Source organism: Phalangium opilio, unplaced genomic scaffold (genome assembly GCF_054372755.1).
Source record: "Phalangium opilio isolate 3A_F unplaced genomic scaffold, DU_Popi_V2 ptg001675l_1, whole genome shotgun sequence".
NCBI classification, from domain to species: domain Eukaryota; kingdom Metazoa; phylum Arthropoda; class Arachnida; order Opiliones; family Phalangiidae; genus Phalangium; species Phalangium opilio.
The window spans coordinates 1769201-1788027 of NW_028324261.1; the positions used below are offsets into that span (position 1 = coordinate 1769201).

At 43.9% G+C, this 18827-nt stretch overlaps 2 non-coding genes across 2 annotated transcripts; both read left to right on the forward strand.

The window, feature by feature from the left end:
- Positions 1 to 8763: 8763 nt before the first annotated feature.
- TRNAN-AUU (transfer RNA asparagine (anticodon AUU)) lies at positions 8764 to 8836 on the forward strand. The gene has a single exon. It is a non-coding gene; the product is annotated as a tRNA-Asn (tRNA).
- Positions 8837 to 15775: 6939 nt separating this feature from the next.
- Positions 15776 to 15848, forward strand: TRNAN-AUU (transfer RNA asparagine (anticodon AUU)). The gene has a single exon. It is a non-coding gene; the product is annotated as a tRNA-Asn (tRNA).
- The last annotated feature ends 2979 nt before the right edge of the window (positions 15849 to 18827 follow it).

The window sequence follows — 18827 nt, forward strand, 5'->3', positions numbered from 1 at the left end:
ACTCGGCCTAAGGAAAACATTTTGAGTATTTGTTCACTGTTTTCAAATATAACCACTGAAACCATTATTTTTGTAATTTTTGCGTTAATTCAAGCAAATGTAACGATATTCATTCAACAAACTGTTAAAATTCAATTTTAAATAAGAAATCGTTGTCACGGATTTTGTATCTTGAAGAAAAAAAACATGCGATTTTTTCGGTACACTTTTGAATGCATTTTTTTCTGGAGAAATGTTTGAGCGAATTCAGCTTAATTCCCTATAAAACACTCATTGAAAGTGATTTCATCTCGATTGAACAATAATTAAAAATTTACCTCGATTTTTAATAACATTTTCAAAATCGACGTTTCACGGCCAAAGAAGCTTACTTTGAGTATTTCTTCACTATTTACAAATATGTTCACTGAAACCATTATTTTTATACTTTTTGCTTTAATTCAAGCAAATGTAACGATATTCAATCAAAAAACTGTTAAAATTAAATTTTTCAATTAGAAATCGTTGTCACGGATTTTGTATCTTGAAGAAGAAAAATATGCGATTTTTTCGGTACTTTTTTGAATGCATTTTTTTCAGGAGAAATTTTTGACCGAATTCAGCTTAATTCCCTATAAAACACTCATTAAAAGTGATTTCATCTCGATTGAACAATAAATAAAAATGTACCTCGATTTTTAATAACATTTTCAAAATCGACGTTTCACGGCCAAAGAAGCATATTTTGAGTATTTCTTCACTATTTTCAAATATAACCACTGAAACCATTATTTTTATACTTTTTGCTTTAATTCAAGCAATGTAACGATATTCATTCAAAAAACTGTTAAAATTCAATTTTCAGTAAGAAATCGTATTCACGGATTTTGTGTCTTGAAGAAGAAAAATATGCGATTTTTTCGGTACTTTTTTGAATGCATTTTTTTCAGGAGAAATTTTTGACCGAATTCATCTTAATTCCCTATAAAACACTCATTAAAAGTGATTTCATCTCGATTGAACAATAAATAAAAATGTACCTCGATTTTTAATAACATTTTCAAAATCGACGTTTCACGGCCAAAGAAGCATATTTTGAGTATTTCTTCACTATTTTCAAAAATAACCACTGAAACCATTATTTTTATACTTTTTGCTTTAATTCAAGCAAATGTAACGATATTCATTCAACAAACTGTTAAAATTCAATTTTAAATAAGAAATCGTTGTCACGGATTTTGTATCTTGAAGAAAAAAAACATGCGATTTTTTCGGTACACTTTTGAATGCATTTTTTTCTGTAGAATTTTTGACCGAATTCAGCTTAATTTCCTATAAAACACTCATTAAAAGTGATTTCATCTCGATTGAACAATAAATAAAAATGTACCTCGATTTTTAATAACATTTTCAAAATCGACGTAACTCGGCCTAAGAAAAACATTTTGAGTATTTGTTCACTGTTTTCAAATATAACCACTGAAACCATTATTTTTATACTTTTTGCTTTAATTCAAGCAAATGTAACGATATTCAACCAAAAAACTGTTAAAATTAAATTTTTCAATAAGAAATCGTTGTCACGGATTTTGTATCTTGAAGAAGAAAAACATGCGATTTTTTCGGTACACTTTTGAATGCATTTTTTTCTGGAGAAATGTTTGACCGAATTCAGCTTAATTCCCTATAAAACACTCAATGAAAGTGATTTCATCTCGATTGAACAATAATTAAAAATTTACCTCGATTTTTAATAACATTTTCAAATTCGACGTTTCACGGCCAAAGAAGCATACTTTGAGTATTTCTTCACTATTTTCAAATATAACCACTGAAACCATTATTTTTATACTTTTTGCTTTAATTCAAGCAATTGTAACGATATTCATTCAAAAAACTGTTAAAATTCAATTTTTCAATAAGAAATCGTTGTCACGGATTTTGTATCTTGAAAAAAAAAACATGCGATTTTTTCGGTACACTTTTAAATGCATTTTTTTCTGGAGAAATGTTTGACCGAATTCAGCTTAATTCCCTATAAAACACTCATTAAAAGTGATTTCATCTCGATTGAACAATAATTAAAAATGTACCTCGATTTTTAATAACATTTTAAAAATCGACGTTTCACCGCCAACGAAGCATATTTTGAGTATTTCTTCACTATTTACAAATATATTCACTGAAACCATTATTTTTATACTTTTTGCTTTAATTTAAGCAAATGTAACGATATTCAATCAAAAAACTGTTAAAATTAAATTTTTCAATAAGAAATCGTTGTCACGGATTTTGTATCTTGAAGAAGAAAAACATGCGATTTTTTCGGTACTTTTTTGAATGCATTTTTTTCTGGAGAAATTTTTGACCGAATTCAGCTAAATTCCCTATAAAACACTCATTAAAAGTGATGTCATCTCGATTGAACAATAAATAAAAATGTACCTTGATTTTTAATAACATTTTCAAAATCGACGTAACTCGGCCTAAGAAAAACATTTTGAGTATTTGTTCACTGTTTTCAAATATAACCACTGAAACCATTATTTTTATACTTTTTGCTTTAATTCAAGCAAATGTAACGATATTCAACCAAAAAACTGTTAAAATTAAATTTTTCAATAAGAAATCGTTGTCACGGATTTTGTATCTTGAAGAAGAAAAACATGCGATTTTTTCGGTACACTTTTGAATGCATTCTTTTCTGGAGAAATGTTTGACCGAATTCAGCTTAATTCCCTATAAAACACTCATTGAAAGTGATTTCATCTCGATTTAACAATAATTAAAAATTTACCTCGATTTTTAATAACATTTTCAAAATCGACGTTTCACGGCCAAAGAAGCATACTTTGAGTGTTTCTTCACTATTTTCAAATATGTTCACTGAAACCATTATTTTTATACTTTTTGCTTTAATTCAAGCAAATGTAACGATATTCAATCAAAAAACTGTTAAAATTAAATTTTTCAATAAGAAATCGTTGTCACGGATTTTGTATCTTGAAGAAGAAAAACATGCGATTTTTTCGGTACTTTTTTGAATGCATTTTTTTCTGGAGAAATTTTTGACCGAATTCAGCTTAATTCCCTATAAAACACTCAATAAAAGTGATTTCATCTCGATTGAACAATAAATAAAAATGTACCTCGATTTTTAATAACATTTTCAAAATCGACGTTTCACGGCCAAAGAAGCATATTTTGAGTATTTCTTCACTATTTTCAAATATAACCACTGAAACCATTATTTTTATACTTTTTGCTTTAATTCAAGCAATGTAACGATATTCATTCAAAAAACTGTTAAAATTCAATTTTCAATAAGAAATCGTATTCACGGATTTTGTGTCTTGAAGAAGAAAAACCTGCGATTTTTTCGGTACTTTTTTGAATGCTTTTTTTTCTGGAGAAATTTTTTTTTTCTGGAGATGATATCACTTTTAATTAGTGTTTTATAGGGAATTAAGCTGAATTCGGTCAAAAATTTCTCCAGAAAAAAATGCATTCAAAAAAAGTACCGAAAAAATCGCAGGTTTTTCTTCTTCAAGACACAAAATCCGTGAATACGATTTCTTATTGAAAATTGAATTTTAACAGTTTTTTGAATGAATATCGTTACATTGCTTGAATTAAAGCAAAAAGTATAAAAATAATGGTTTCAGTGGTTATATTTGAAAATAGTGAAGAAATACTCAAAATATGCTTCTTTGGCCGTGAAACGTCGATTTTGAAAATGTTATTAAAAATCGAGGTACATTTTTATTTATTGTCCTGACGAACATTTAACTTTTGGGCTTCCGTGGCTCAATGTTAGCGCGTTCGGCTGTTAATCGAAAGGTTGGTGGTTCGAGCCCATCCGGGAGCGGTGTTGTGAGGTCTCAGATGTAGCGTGAAAAGTCAAACTTTTTCCATAATACGTGATAACCATTTATTTTCTGAGCTTTCGTGGTTCAATGGTTAGCGCGTTCGGCTGTTAAGCAATAGGTTGGTGGTTCGAGCCCACCCGGGAGCGGTGTTTTTGGATCTCGAATGTAACGTAAATAGCCAAGGTTTTTCCGCAATACCTGACGACCATTATTTTTTGGGCGTCCGTGGCGCAATGGTTAGCGCGTTCGGCTGTTAACCGAAAGGTTGGTGGTTCGAGCCCATCCGGGAGCGGTGTTGTGAGGCCTCAGATGTGAAGTAAAAAGTCAAAGTTTTACCTCAATACCTGACGAAAATTTAATTTTTGGGCTTCAGTGGCGCAATGGTTAGCGCGTTCGGCTATTAACCAATAGGTTGGTGGTTCGAGCCCATTCGGGAGAAGTGTTGTGACGTCTCAGATGTAACGTAAAATGTCGGAGTTTTTCCACAATACCTGACGAACATTTAATTTTTGGGCTTCAGTGGCGCAATGGTCAGCGCGTTCAGCTGTTAACCGAAAGGTTGGTGGTTCGAGCCCAAACGAGAGAGGTTTTGTGGGGTCTCAGATGTAGCGTGAAAATTCGTAACTTTTCAACAATACCTGACAACCATTTAATTTTTGGGTGTCCGTGGCGCAATGGTTAGCGCGTTCGGCTGTTAACCGAAATGTTGGTGGTTCGAGCCCATCCGGGAGCGGTGTTGTGACGTCTCAGATGTTACGTAAAATGTCAGAGTTTTTCCACAATACCTGACGAACATTTAATTTTTGGGCTTCCGTGGCGCAGTAATTAGCGCGTCCAGCTCTTAATCGAAAGGTTGGTGGTTCGAGCCCACCCAGAAGAGGTGTTGTGGGGTCTCAGATGTAGCGTTAAAAGTCAAAACTTTTCCACAATACGTGACAACCATTTAATTTCTGATCTTCCGTGGCTCAATGGTTAGCGCGTTCGGCTGTTAACCAATAGGTTGGTGGTTCGAGCCCACCCGGGAGCGGTGTTTTTGGATCTCAAATGTAACGTAAATAGCCAAAGTTTTTCCACAATACCTGACGACCATTTAATTTTTAGGCCTTTGTGGCGAATGGTTAGCGCGTTCGGCTGTTAACCGAAAGGTTGGTGGTTCGAGCCCATCCGGGAGCGGTGTTGTGAGGTCTCAGATGGTAAGTAAAAAGTCAAGGTTTTACCTCAATACCTGACGAAAATTTAATTTTTGGGCTACAGTGGCGCAATGGTCAGCGTGTTCAGCTGTTAACCGAAAGGTTGGTGGTTCTAGCCCTCCCGGGAATGGTGTTGTGACGTCTCAGATGTAACGTAAAATGTCAGAGTTTTTCCAAAACACCTGACGAACATTTAACTTTTGGGCTTCCGTGGCGCAATGGTTAGCGCGTTCAGCTGTTAATCGAAAGGTTGGTGGTTCGAGCCCGCCCGGAAGAGGTATTGTGTGGTCTCAGATGTAGCGTAAAAAGTCAAAACTTTTCCACAATACGTGACAACCATTTAATTTCTGAGCTTCCGTGGCTCAATGGTTAGCGCGTTCGGCTGTTAATCGAAAGGTTGGTGGTTCGAGCCCATCCGGGAGCGGTGTTGTGAGGTCTCAGATGTAGCGTGAAAAGTCAAACTTTTTCCATAATACGTGATAACCATTTATTTTCTGAGCTTCCGTGGCTCAATGGTTAGCGCGTTCGGCTGTTAACCAATAGGTTTGTGGTTCGAGCCCACCCGGGAGCGGTGTTTTGGGATCTCAAATGTAACGTAAATAGCCAAATTCTTTCCACAATACCTGACGACCATTTAATTTTTGGGCCTCAGTGGCGCAATGGTTAGCGCGTTCAGCTGTTAACCGAAAGGTTGGTGGTTCGAGCCCAAACGAGAGAGGATTTGTGGGGTCTCAGAAGTAGCGTGAAAAGTAACTTTTCAACAATACCTGACAACCATTTAATTATTGGGCGTCCGTGGCGCAATGGTTAGCGCGTTTGGCTGTTAACCAATAGGTTGGTGGTTCGAGCCCATCCGGGAGCGGTGTTGTGAGGTCTTAGATGTGACGTAAAAAGTCAAGGTTTTTACACAATATCTGACGAGCATCTAATTTTTGGGCTTCCGTGGCGCAATGGTTAGCGCGTTCAGCTGTTAATCGAAAGGTTGGTGGTTCGAGCCCACCAGGGAGAGGTGTTGTGGGGTCTCAAATGTAACGTAGAAAGCCAAAGTTTTTCCACAATACCTGACAACCGTTTAATTTCTGAGCTTCCGTGGCTCAATGGTTAGCGCGTTCAGCTGTTAACCAATAGGTTGGTGGTTCGAGCCCACCCGGGAGCGGTGTTGTGTGATCTCAAGTGTAACGTAGAAAGCCAAAGTTTTTCCACAATACCTGACGACCATTTAATTTTTGGGCTTCCGTGGCGCAGTAATTAGCGCGTCTAGCTCTTAATCGAAAGGTTGGTGGTTCGATCCCACCCGGAAGAGGTGTTGTGGGGTCTCAGATGTAGCGTAAAAAGTCAAACTTTTCCATAATACGTGATAACCATTTATTTTCTGAGCTTCCGTGGCTCAATGGTTAGCGCGTTCGGCTGTTAACCAATAGGTTTGTGGTTCGAGCCCACCCGGGAGCGGTGTTTTGGGATCTCAAATGTAACGTAAATAGCCAAATTCTTTCCACAATACCTGACGACCATTTAATTTTTGGGCCTCAGTGGCGCAATGGTTAGCGCGTTCAGCTGTTAACCGAAAGGTTGGTGGTTCGAGCCCAAACGAGAGAGGATTTGTGGGGTCTCAGAAGTAGCGTGAAAAGTAACTTTTCAACAATACCTGACAACCATTTAATTATTGGGCGTCCGTGGCGCAATGGTTAGCGCGTTCAGCTGTTAACCAATAGGTTGGTGGTTCGAGCCCAAACGAGAGAGGATTTGTGGGGTCTCAGAAAAAGCGTGAAAAGTCGTAACTTTTCAACAATACCTGACAACCATTTAATTATTGGGCGTCCGTGGCGCAATGGTTAGCGCGTTCGGCTGTTATCCAATAGGTTGGTGGTTCGAGCCTATCCGGGAGCGGTGTTGTGAGGTCTTAGATGTGACGTAAAAAGTCAAGGTTTTTACACAATATCTGACGAGCATCTAATTTTTGGGCTTCCGTGGCGCAATGGTTAGCGCGTTCAGCTGTTAATCGAAAGGTTGGTGGTTCGAGCCCACCAGGGAGAGGTGTTGTGGGGTCTCAAATGTAACGTAGAAAGCCAAAGTTTTTCCACAATACCTGACAACCGTTTAATTTCTGAGCTTCCGTGGCTCAATGGTTAGCGCGTTCAGCTGTTAACCAATAGGTTGGTGGTTCGAGCCCACCCGGGAGCGGTGTTGTGTCATCTCAAGTGTAACGTAGAAAGCCAAAGTTTTTCAACAATACCTGACGACCATTTAATTTTTGGGCTTCCGTGGCGCAATGGTTAGCGCGTTCGGCTGTTAACCAATAGGTTGGTGGTTCGAGCCCATCCGGGAGCGGTGTTGTGAGGTCTCAGATGTGACGTTAAAAGTCAAGGTTTTTACACAATACCTGACGAGCATTTAATTTTTGGGCTCCCGTGGCGTTATGGTTAGCGCGTTCAGCTGTTAATCGAAAGGTTGGTGGTTCGAGCCCACCCGGGAAAGGTGTTGTGGGGTCTCAAATGTAACGTAGAAAGCTAAAGTTTTTCCACAATAGCTGACAACCATTTAATTTCTGAGCTTCCGTGGCTCAATGGTTAGCGCGTTCAGCTGTTAACCAATAGGTTGGTGGTTCGAGCCCACCCGGGAGCGGTGTTGTGTGATCTCAAGTGTAACGTAGAAAGCCAAAGTTTTTCCACAATACCTGACGACCATTTAATTTTTGGGCTTCCGTGGCGCAGTAATTAGCGCGTCTAGCTCTTAATCGAAAGGTTGGTGGTTCGAGCCCACCCGGAAGAGGTGTTGTGAGGTCTCAGATGTGACGTTAAAAGTCAAGGTTTTTACACAATACCTGACGAGCATTTAATTTTTGGGCTCCCGTGGCGTTATGGTTAGCGCGTTCAGCTGTTAATCGAAAGGTTGGTGGTTCGAGCCCACCCGGGAAAGGTGTTGTGGGGTCTCAAATGTAACGTAGAAAGCTAAAGTTTTTCCACAATAGCTGACAACCATTTAATTTCTGAGCTTCCGTGGCTCAATGGTTAGCGCGTTCGGCTGTTAACCAATAGGTTGGTGGTTCGAGCCCATCCGGGAGCGGTGTTGTGTGATCTCAAATGTAACGTAGAAAGCCAAAGTTTTTCCACAATACTTGACGACCATTTAATTTTTGGGCTTCCGTGGCTCAATGGTTAGCGCGTTCGGCTGTTAACCAATAGGTTGGTGGTTCGAGCCCACCCGGGAGCGGTTTTGTGGGATCTGAAATGTAACGTAGAAAGCCAAAGTTTTTGCACAATAAATGACGACCATTTAATTTTTGGGCTTCCGTGGCGCAATGGTTAGCGCGTTCGGCTGTTAACCAATAGGTTGGTGGTTCGACCCCATCCGGGAGCGGTGTTGTGAGGTCTCAGATGTGACGTAAAAAGTCAAGGTTTTTACATAATACCTGACGAGCATTTAACTTTTGGGCTTCCGTGGCGCAATGGTTAGCGCGTTCGGCTGTTAACCAATAGGTTGGTGGTTCGAGCCCATCCGGGAGCGGTGTTGTGAGGTCTCAGATGTGACGTTAAAAGTCAAGGTTTTTACACAATACCTGACGAGCATTTAATTTTTGGGCTCCCGTGGCGCTATGGTTAGCGCGTTCAGCTGTTAATCGAAAGGTTGGTGGTTCGAGCCCACCCGGGAAAGGTGTTGTGGGGTCTCAAATGTAACGTAGAAAGCTAAAGTTTTTCCACAATAGCTGACATCCATTTAATTTCTGAGCTTCCGTGGCTCAATGGTTAGCGCGTTCGGCTATTAACCAATAGGTTGGTGGTTCGAGCCCATCCGGGAGCGGTGTTGTGTGATCTCAAATGTAACGTAGAAAGCCAAAGTTTTTCCACAATACTTGACGACCATTTAATTTTTGGGCTTCCGTGGCGCAATGGTTAGCACGTTCGGCTGTTAACCAATAGGTTGGTGGTTCGAGCCCATCCGGGAGCCGTGTTGTGAGGTCTCAGATGTGACGTAAAAAGTCAAGGTTTTCCACAATACCTGACAACCATTTAATTTCGGAGCTTCCGTGGCTCAATGGTTAGCGCGTTCGGCTGTTAACCAATAGGTACGTGGTTCGAGCCCACCCGGGAGCGGTGTTGTGGGATCTGAAATGTAACGTAGAAAGCCAAAGTTTTTGCACAATAAATGACGACCATTTAATTTTTGGGCTTCCGTGGCGCAATGGTTAGCGCGTTCGGCTGTTAACCAATAGGTTGGTGGTTCGACCCCATCCGGGAGCGGTGTTGTGAGGTCTCAGATGTGACGTAAAAAGTCAAGGTTTTTACATAATACCTGACGAGCATTCAACTTTTGGGCTTCCGTGGCGCATTGGTTAGCGCGTTCGGCTGTTAACCAATAGGTTGGTGGTTCGAGCCCATCCGGGAGCGGTGTTGTGAGGTCTCAGATGTGACGTAAAAAGTCAAGGTTTTTACACAATACCTAACGATCATTTAACTTTTGGGCTTCCGTGGGGCAATGGTTAGCGCGTTCGGCTGTTAACCAATAGGTTGGTGGTTCGAGCCCATCCGGGAGCGGTGTTGTGAGGTCTCAGATGTGACGTAAAAAGTCAAGGTTTTTACACAATACCTGACGAGCATTTAACTTTTGGGCTTCCGTGGCGCAATGGTTAGCGCGTTCGGCTGTTAACCAATAGGTTGGTGGTTCGAGCCCACCCGAGAGCGGTGTTGAGGGATCTGAAATGTAACGTAGAAAGCCAAAGTTTTTGCACAATACCTGACGAGCATTTAACTTTTGGGCTTCCGTGGCGCAATGGTTAGCGCGTTCGGCTGTTAACCAATAGGTTGGTGGTTCGAGCCCATCCGGGAGCGGTGTTGTGAGGTCTCAGATGTGACGTAAAAAGTCAAGTTTTTTGCACAATACCTGACGAGCATTTAGCTTTTGGGCTTCCGTGGCGCAATGGTTAGCGCGTTCGGCTGTTAACCAATAGATTGGTGGTTCGAGCCCACCCGGGAGCGGTGTTGTGTGATCTCAAATGTAACGTAGAAAGCCAAAGTTTTTCCACAATACCTGACAACCATTTAATTTCTGAGCTTCCGTGGCTCAATGGTTAGCGCGTTCGGCTGTTAACCAATAGGTTGGTGGTTCGAGCCCACCCGGGAGCGGTGTTGTGGGATCTCAAATGTAACGTAGAAAGCCAAAGTTTTTGCACAATAAATGACGACCATTTAATTTTTGGGCTTCCGTGGCGCAATGGTTAGCGCGTTCGGCTGTTAACCAATAGGTTGGTGGTTCGAGCCCATCCGGGAGCGGTGTTGTGAGGTCTCAGATGTGACGTAAAAAGTCAAGGTTTTTACACAATACCTGACGAGCATTTAACTTTTGGGCTTCCGTGGCGCTATGTTTAGCGCGTTCGGCTGTTAACCAATAGGTTGGTGGTTCGAGCCCATCCGGGAGCGGTGTTGTGAGGTCTCAGATGTGACGTAAAAAGTCAAGGTTTTTACATAATACCTGACGAGCATTCAACTTTTGGGCTTCCGTGGCGCATTGGTTAGCGCGTTCGGCTGTTAACCAATAGGTTGGTGGTTCGAGCCCATCCGGGAGCGGTGTTGTGAGGTCTCAGATGTGACGTAAAAAGTCAAGGTTTTTACACAATACCTAACGATCATTTAACTTTTGGGCTTCCGTGGGGCAATGGTTAGCGCGTTCGGCTGTTAACCAATAGGTTGGTGGTTCGAGCCCATCCGGGAGCGGTGTTGTGAGGTCTCAGATGTGACGTAAAAAGTCAAGGTTTTTACACAATACCTGACGAGCATTTAACTTTTGGGCTTCCGTGGCGCAATGGTTAGCGCGTTCGGCTGTTAACCAATAGGTTGGTGGTTCGAGCCCACCCGAGAGCGGTGTTGAGGGATCTGAAATGTAACGTAGAAAGCCAAAGTTTTTGCACAATACCTGACGAGCATTTAACTTTTGGGCTTCCGTGGCGCAATGGTTAGCGCGTTCGGCTGTTAACCAATAGGTTGGTGGTTCGAGCCCATCCGGGAGCGGTGTTGTGAGGTCTCAGATGTGACGTAAAAAGTCAAGTTTTTTGCACAATACCTGACGAGCATTTAGCTTTTGGGCTTCCGTGGCGCAATGGTTAGCGCGTTCGGCTGTTAACCAATAGATTGGTGGTTCGAGCCCACCCGGGAGCGGTGTTGTGTGATCTCAAATGTAACGTAGAAAGCCAAAGTTTTTCCACAATACCTGACAACCATTTAATTTCTGAGCTTCCGTGGCTCAATGGTTAGCGCGTTCGGCTGTTAACCAATAGGTTGGTGGTTCGAGCCCACCCGGGAGCGGTGTTGTGGGATCTCAAATGTAACGTAGAAAGCCAAAGTTTTTGCACAATAAATGACGACCATTTAATTTTTGGGCTTCCGTGGCGCAATGGTTAGCGCGTTCGGCTGTTAACCAATAGGTTGGTGGTTCGAGCCCATCCGGGAGCGGTGTTGTGAGGTCTCAGATGTGACGTAAAAAGTCAAGGTTTTTACACAATACCTGACGAGCATTTAACTTTTGGGCTTCCGTGGCGCTATGTTTAGCGCGTTCGGCTGTTAACCAATAGGTTGGTGGTTCGAGCCCATCCGGGAGCGGTGTTGTGAGGTCTCAGATGTGACGTAAAAAGTCAAGGTTTTTACACAATACCTGACGAGCATTTAATTTTTGGGCTCCCGTGGCGCAATGGTTAGCACGTTCAGCTGTTAATCGAAAGGTTGGTGGTTCGAGCCCACCCGGGAAAGGTGTTGTGGGGTCTCAAATGTAACGTAGAAAGCTAAAGTTTTTCCACAATAGCTGACAACCATTTAATTTCTGAGCTTCCGTGGCTCAATGGTTAGCGCGTTCGGCTGTTAACCAATAGGTTGGTGGTTCGAGCCCATCCGGGAGCGGTGTTGTGTGATCTCAAATGTAACGTAGAAAGCCAAAGTTTTTCCACAATACTTGACGACCATTTAATTTTTGGGCTTCCGTGGCGCAATGGTTAGCACGTTCGGCTGTTAACCAATAGGTTGGTGGTTCGAGCCCATCCGGGAGCCGTGTTGTGAGGTCTCAGATGTGACGTAAAAAGTCAAGGTTTTCCACAATACCTGACAACCATTTAATTTCGGAGCTTCCGTGGCTCAATGGTTAGCGCGTTCGGCTGTTAACCAATAGGTTGGTGGTTCGAGCCCACCCGGGAGCGGTGTTGTGGGATCTGAAATGTAACGTAGAATGCCAAAGTTTTTGCACAATAAATGACGACCATTTAATTTTTGGGCTTCCGTGGCGCAATGGTTAGCGCGTTCGGCTGTTAACCAATAGGTTGGTGGTTCGACCCCATCCGGGAGCGGTGTTGTGAGGTCTCAGATGTGACGTAAAAAGTCAAGGTTTTTACATAATGGTTAGCGCGTTCGGCTGTTAACCAATAGGTTGGTGGTTCGAGCCCATCCGGGAGTGGTGTTGTGAGGTCTCAGATGTGACGTTAAAAGTCAAGGTTTTTACACAATACCTGACGAGCATTTAATTTTTGGGCTCCCGTGGCGCTATGGTTAGCGCGTTCAGCTGTTAATCGAAAGGTTGGTGGTTCGAGCCCACCCGGGAGCGGTGTTGTGAGGTCTCAGATGTGAAGTAAAAAGTCAAGGTTTTACCTCAATACCTGACGAAAATTTAATTTTTGGGCTACAGTGGCGCAATGGTCAGCGCGTTCAGCTGTTAACCGAAAGGTTGGTGGTTCGAGCCCTCCCGGGAGCGGTGTGGTGACGTCTCAGATGTAACGTAAAATGTCAGAGTTTTTCCAAAACACCTGACGAACATTTAACTTTTGGGCTTCCGTGGCGCAATGGGTAGCGCGTTCAGCTGTTAATCGAAAGGTTGGTGGTTCGAGCCCGCCCGGAAGAGGTATTGTGTGGTCTCAGATGTAGCGTAAAAAGTCAAAACTTTTCCACAATACGTGACAACCATTTAATTTCTCAGCTTCCGTGGCTCAATGGTTAGCGCGTTCGGCTGTTAATCGAAAGGTTGGTGGTTCGAGCCCATCCGGGAGCGGTGTTGTGAGGTCTCAGATGTAGCGTGAAAAGTCAAACTTTTCCATAATACGTGATAACCATTTATTTTCTGAGCTTCCGTGGCTCAATGTTTAGCGCGTTCGGCTGTTAACCAATAGGTTGGTGGTTCGAGCCCACCCGGGAGCGGTGTTTTGGGATCTCAAATGTAACGTAAATAGCCAAAGTTTTTCCACAATACCTGACGACCATTTAATTTTTGGGCCTCAGTGGCGCAATGGTTAGCGCGTTCAGCTGTTAACCGAAAGGTTGGTGGTTCGAGCCCACCCGGGAGAGGTGTTGTGGGGTCTCAAATGTAACGTAGAAAGCCAAAGTTTTTCCACAATACCTGACAACCGTTTAATTTCTGAGCTTCCGTGGCTCAATGGTTAGCGCGTTCAGCTGTTAACCAATAGGTTGGTGGTTCGAGCTCAAACGAGAGAGGATTTGTGGGGTCTCAGAAAAAGCGTGAAAAGTCGTAACTTTTCAACAATACCTGACAACCATTTAATTATTGGGCGTCCGTGGCGCAATGGTTAGCGCGTTCGGCTGTTATCCAATAGGTTGGTGGTTCGAGCCTATCCGGGAGCGGTGTTGTGAGGTCTTAGATGTGACGTAAAAAGTCAAGGTGTTTACACAATATCTGACGAGCATCTAATTTTTGGGCTTCCGTGGTGCAATGGTTAGCGCGTTCAGCTGTTAATCGAAAGGTTGGTGGTTCGAGCCCACCAGGGAGAGGTGTTGTGGGGTCTCAAATGTAACGTAGAAAGCCAAAGTTTTTCCACAATACCTGACAACCGTTTAATTTCTGAGCTTCCGTGGCTCAATGGTTAGCGCGTTCAGCTGTTAACCAATAGGTTGGTGGTTCGAGCCCACCCGGGAGCGGTGTTGTGTGATCTCAAGTGTAACGTAGAAAGCCAAAGTTTTTCCACAATACCTGACGACCATTTAATTTTTGGGCTTCCGTGGCGCAATGGTTAGCGCGTTCGGCTGTTAACCAATAGGTTGGTGGTTCGAGCCCATCCGGGAGCGGTGTTGTGAGGTCTCAGATGTGACGTTAAAAGTCAAGGTTTTTACACAATACCTGACGAGCATTTAATTTTTGGGCTCCCGTGGCGTTATGGTTAGCGCGTTCAGCTGTTAATCGAAAGGTTGGTGGTTCGAGCCCACCCGGGAAAGGTGTTGTGGGGTCTCAAATGTAACGTAGAAAGCTAAAGTTTTTCCACAATAGCTGACAACCATTTAATTTCTGAGCTTCCGTGGCTCAATGGTTAGCGCGTTCAGCTGTTAACCAATAGGTTGGTGGTTCGAGCCCACCCGGGAGCGGTGTTGTGTGATCTCAAGTGTAACGTAGAAAGCCAAAGTTTTTCCACAATACCTGACGACCATTTAATTTTTGGGCTTCCGTGGCGCAGTATTTAGCGCGTCTAGCTCTTAATCGAAAGGTTGGTGGTTCGAGCCCACCCGGAAGAGGTGTTGTGAGGTCTCAGATGTGACGTTAAAAGTCAAGGTTTTTACACAATACCTGACGAGCATTTAATTTTTGGGCTCCCGTGGCGTTATGGTTAGCGCGTTCAGCTGTTAATCGAAAGGTTGGTGGTTCGAGCCCACCCGGGAAAGGTGTTGTGGGGTCTCAAATGTAACGTAGAAAGCTAAAGTTTTTCCACAATAGCTGACAACCATTTAATTTCTGAGCTTCCGTGGCTCAATGGTTAGCGCGTTCGGCTGTTAACCAATAGGTTGGTGGTTCGAGCCCATCCGGGAGCGGTGTTGTGTGATCTCAAATGTAACGTAGAAAGCCAAAGTTTTTCCACAATACTTGACGACCATTTAATTTTTGGGCTTCCGTGGCGCAATGGTTAGCACGTTCGGCTGTTAACCAATGGGTTGGTGGTTCGAGCCCATCCGGGAGCCGTGTTGTGAGGTCTCAGATGTGACGTAAAAAGTCAAGGTTTTCCACAATACCTGACAACCATTTAATTTCGGAGCTTCCGTGGCTCAATGGTTAGCGCGTTCGGCTGTTAACCAATAGGTACGTGGTTCGAGCCCACCCGGGAGCGGTGTTGTGGGATCTGAAATGTAACGTAGAAAGCCAAAGTTTTTGCACAATAAATGACGACCATTTAATTTTTGGGCTTCCGTGGCGCAATGGTTAGCGCGTTCGGCTGTTAACCAATAGGTTGGTGGTTCGAGCCCACCCGGGAGCGGTTTTGTGGGATCTGAAATGTAACGTAGAAAGCCAAAGTTTTTGCACAATAAATGACGACCATTTAATTTTTGGGCTTCCGTGGCGCAATGGTTAGCGCGTTCGGCTGTTAACCAATAGGTTGGTGGTTCGACCCCATCCGGGAGCGGTGTTGTGAGGTCTCAGATGTGACGTAAAAAGTCAAGGTTTTTACATAATACCTGACGAGCATTTAACTTTTGGGCTTCCGTGGCGCAATGGTTAGCGCGTTCGGCTGTTAACCAATAGGTTGGTGGTTCGAGCCCATCCGGGAGCGGTGTTGTGAGGTCTCAGATGTGACGTTAAAAGTCAAGGTTTTTACACAATACCTGACGAGCATTTAATTTTTGGGCTCCCGTGGCGCTATGGTTAGCGCGTTCAGCTGTTAATCGAAAGGTTGGTGGTTCGAGCCCACCCGGGAAAGGTGTTGTGGGGTCTCAAATGTAACGTAGAAAGCTAAAGTTTTTCCACAATAGCTGACAACCATTTAATTTCTGAGCTTCCGTGGCTCAATGGTTAGCGCGTTCGGCTATTAACCAATAGGTTGGTGGTTCGAGCCCATCCGGGAGCGGTGTTGTGTGATCTCAAATGTAACGTAGAAAGCCAAAGTTTTTCCACAATACTTGACGACCATTTAATTTTTGGGCTTCCGTGGCGCAATGGTTAGCACGTTCGGCTGTTAACCAATAGGTTGGTGGTTCGAGCCCATCCGGGAGCCGTGTTGTGAGGTCTCAGATGTGACGTAAAAAGTCAAGGTTTTCCACAATACCTGACAACCATTTAATTTCGGAGCTTCCGTGGCTCAATGGTTAGCGCGTTCGGCTGTTAACCAATAGGTACGTGGTTCGAGCCCACCCGGGAGCGGTGTTGTGGGATCTGAAATGTAACGTAGAAAGCCAAAGTTTTTGCACAATAAATGACGACCATTTAATTTTTGGGCTTTTGTGGCGCAATGGTTAGCGCGTTCGGCTGTTAACCAATAGGTTGGTGGTTCGACCCCATCCGGGAGCGGTGTTGTGAGGTCTCAGATGTGACGTAAAAAGTCAAGGTTTTTACATAATACCTGACGAGCATTCAACTTTTGGGCTTCCGTGGCGCATTGGTTAGCGCGTTCGGCTGTTAACCAATAGGTTGGTGGTTCGAGCCCATCCGGGAGCGGTGTTGTGAGGTCTCAGATGTGACGTAAAAAGTCAAGGTTTTTACACAATACCTAACGATCATTTAACTTTTGGGCTTCCGTGGGGCAATGGTTAGCGCGTTCGGCTGTTAACCAATAGGTTGGTGGTTCGAGCCCATCCGGGAGCGGTGTTGTGAGGTCTCAGATGTGACGTAAAAAGTCAAGTTTTTTGCACAATACCTGACGAGCATTTAGCTTTTGGGCTTCCGTGGCGCAATGGTTAGCGCGTTCGGCTGTTAACCAATAGGTTGGTGGTTCGAGCCCACCCGGGAGCGGTGTTGTATGATCTCAAATGTAACGTAGAAAGCCAAAGTTTTTCCACAATACCTGACAACCATTTAATTTCTGAGCTTCCGTGGCTCAATGGTTAGCGCGTTCGGCTGTTAACCAATAGGTTGGTGGTTCGAGCCCACCCGGGAGCGGTGTTGTGGGATCTCAAATGTAACGTAGAAAGCCAAAGTTTTTGCACAATAAATGACGACCATTTAATTTTTGGGCTTCCGTGGCGCAATGGTTAGCGCGTTCGGCTGTTAACCAATAGGTTGGTGGTTCGAGCCCATCCGGGAGCGGTGTTGTGAGGTCTCAGATGTGACGTAAAAAGTCAAGGTTTTTACACAATACCTGACGAGCATTTAATTTTTGGGCTCCCGTGGCGCAATGGTTAGCACGTTCAGCTGTTAATCGAAAGGTTGGTGGTTCGAGCCCACCCGGGAAAGGTGTTGTGGGGTCTCAAATGTAACGTAGAAAGCTAAAGTTTTTCCACAATAGCTGACAACCATTTAATTTCTGAGCTTCCGTGGCTCAATGGTTAGCGCGTTCGGCTGTTAACCAATAGGTTGGTGGTTCGAGCCCATCCGGGAGCGGTGTTGTGTGATCTCAAATGTAACGTAGAAAGCCAAAGTTTTTCCACAATACTTGACGACCATTTAATTTTTGGGCTTCCGTGGCGCAATGGTTAGCACGTTCGGCTGTTAACCAATAGGTTGGTGGTTCGAGCCCATCCGGGAGCCGTGTTGTGAGGTCTCAGATGTGACGTAAAAAGTCAAGGTTTTCCACAATACCTGACAACCATTTAATTTCGGAGCTTCCGTGGCTCAATGGTTAGCGCGTTCGGCTGTTAACCAATAGGTTGGTGGTTCGAGCCCACCCGGGAGCGGTGTTGTGGGATCTGAAATGTAACGTAGAAAGCCAAAGTTTTTGCACAATAAATGACGACCATTTAATTTTTGGGCTTCCGTGGCGCAATGGTTAGCGCGTTCGGCTGTTAACCAATAGGTTGGTGGTTCGACCCCATCCGGGAGCGGTGTTGTGAGGTCTCAGATGTGACGTAAAAAGTCAAGGTTTTTACATAATACCTGACGAGCATTTAACTTTTGGGCTTCCGTGGCGCAATGGTTAGCGCGTTCGGCTGTTAACCAATAGGTTGGTGGTTCGAGCCCATCCGGGAGTGGTGTTGTGAGGTCTCAGATGTGACGTTAAAAGTCAAGGTTTTTACACAATACCTGACGAGCATTTAATTTTTGGGCTCCCGTGGCGCTATGGTTAGCGCGTTCAGCTGTTAATCGAAAGGTTGGTGGTTCGAGCCCACCCGGGAAAGGTGTTGTGGGGTCTCAAATGTAACGTAGAAAGCTAAAGTTTTTCCACAATAGCTGACAACCATTTAATTTCTGAGCTTCCGTGGCTCAATGGTTAGCGCGTTCGGCTGTTAACCAATAGGTTGGTGGTTCGAGCCCATCCGGGAGCGGTGTTGTGTGATCTCAAATGTAACGTAGAAAGCCAAAGTTTTTCCACAATACTTGACGACCATTTAATTTTTGGGCTTCCGTGGCGCAATGGTTAGCACGTTCGGCTGTTAACCAATAGGTTGGTGGTTCGAGCCCATCCGGGAGCCGTGTTGTGAGGTCTCAGATGTGACGTAAAAAGTCAAGGTTTTCCACAATACCTGACAACCATTTAATTTCGGAGCTTCCGTGGCTCAATGGTTAGCGCGTTCGGCTGTTAACCAATAGGTTGGTGGTTCGAGCCCACCCGGGAGCGGTGTTGTGGGATCTGAAATGTAACGTAGAAAGCCAAAGTTTTTGCACAATAAATGACGACCATTTAATTTTTGGGCTTCCGTGGCGCAATGGTTAGCGCGTTCGGCTGTTAACCAATAGGTTGGTGGTTCGACCCCATCCGGGAGCGGTGTTGTGAGGTCTCAGATGTGACATAAAAAGTCAAGGTTTTTACATAATACCTGACGAGCATTTAACTTTTGGGCTTCCGTGGCGCAATGGTTAGCGCGTTCGGCTGTTAACCAATAGGTTGGTGGTTCGAGCCCATCCGGGAGTGGTGTTGTGAGGTCTCAGATGTGACGTTAAAAGTCAAGGTTTT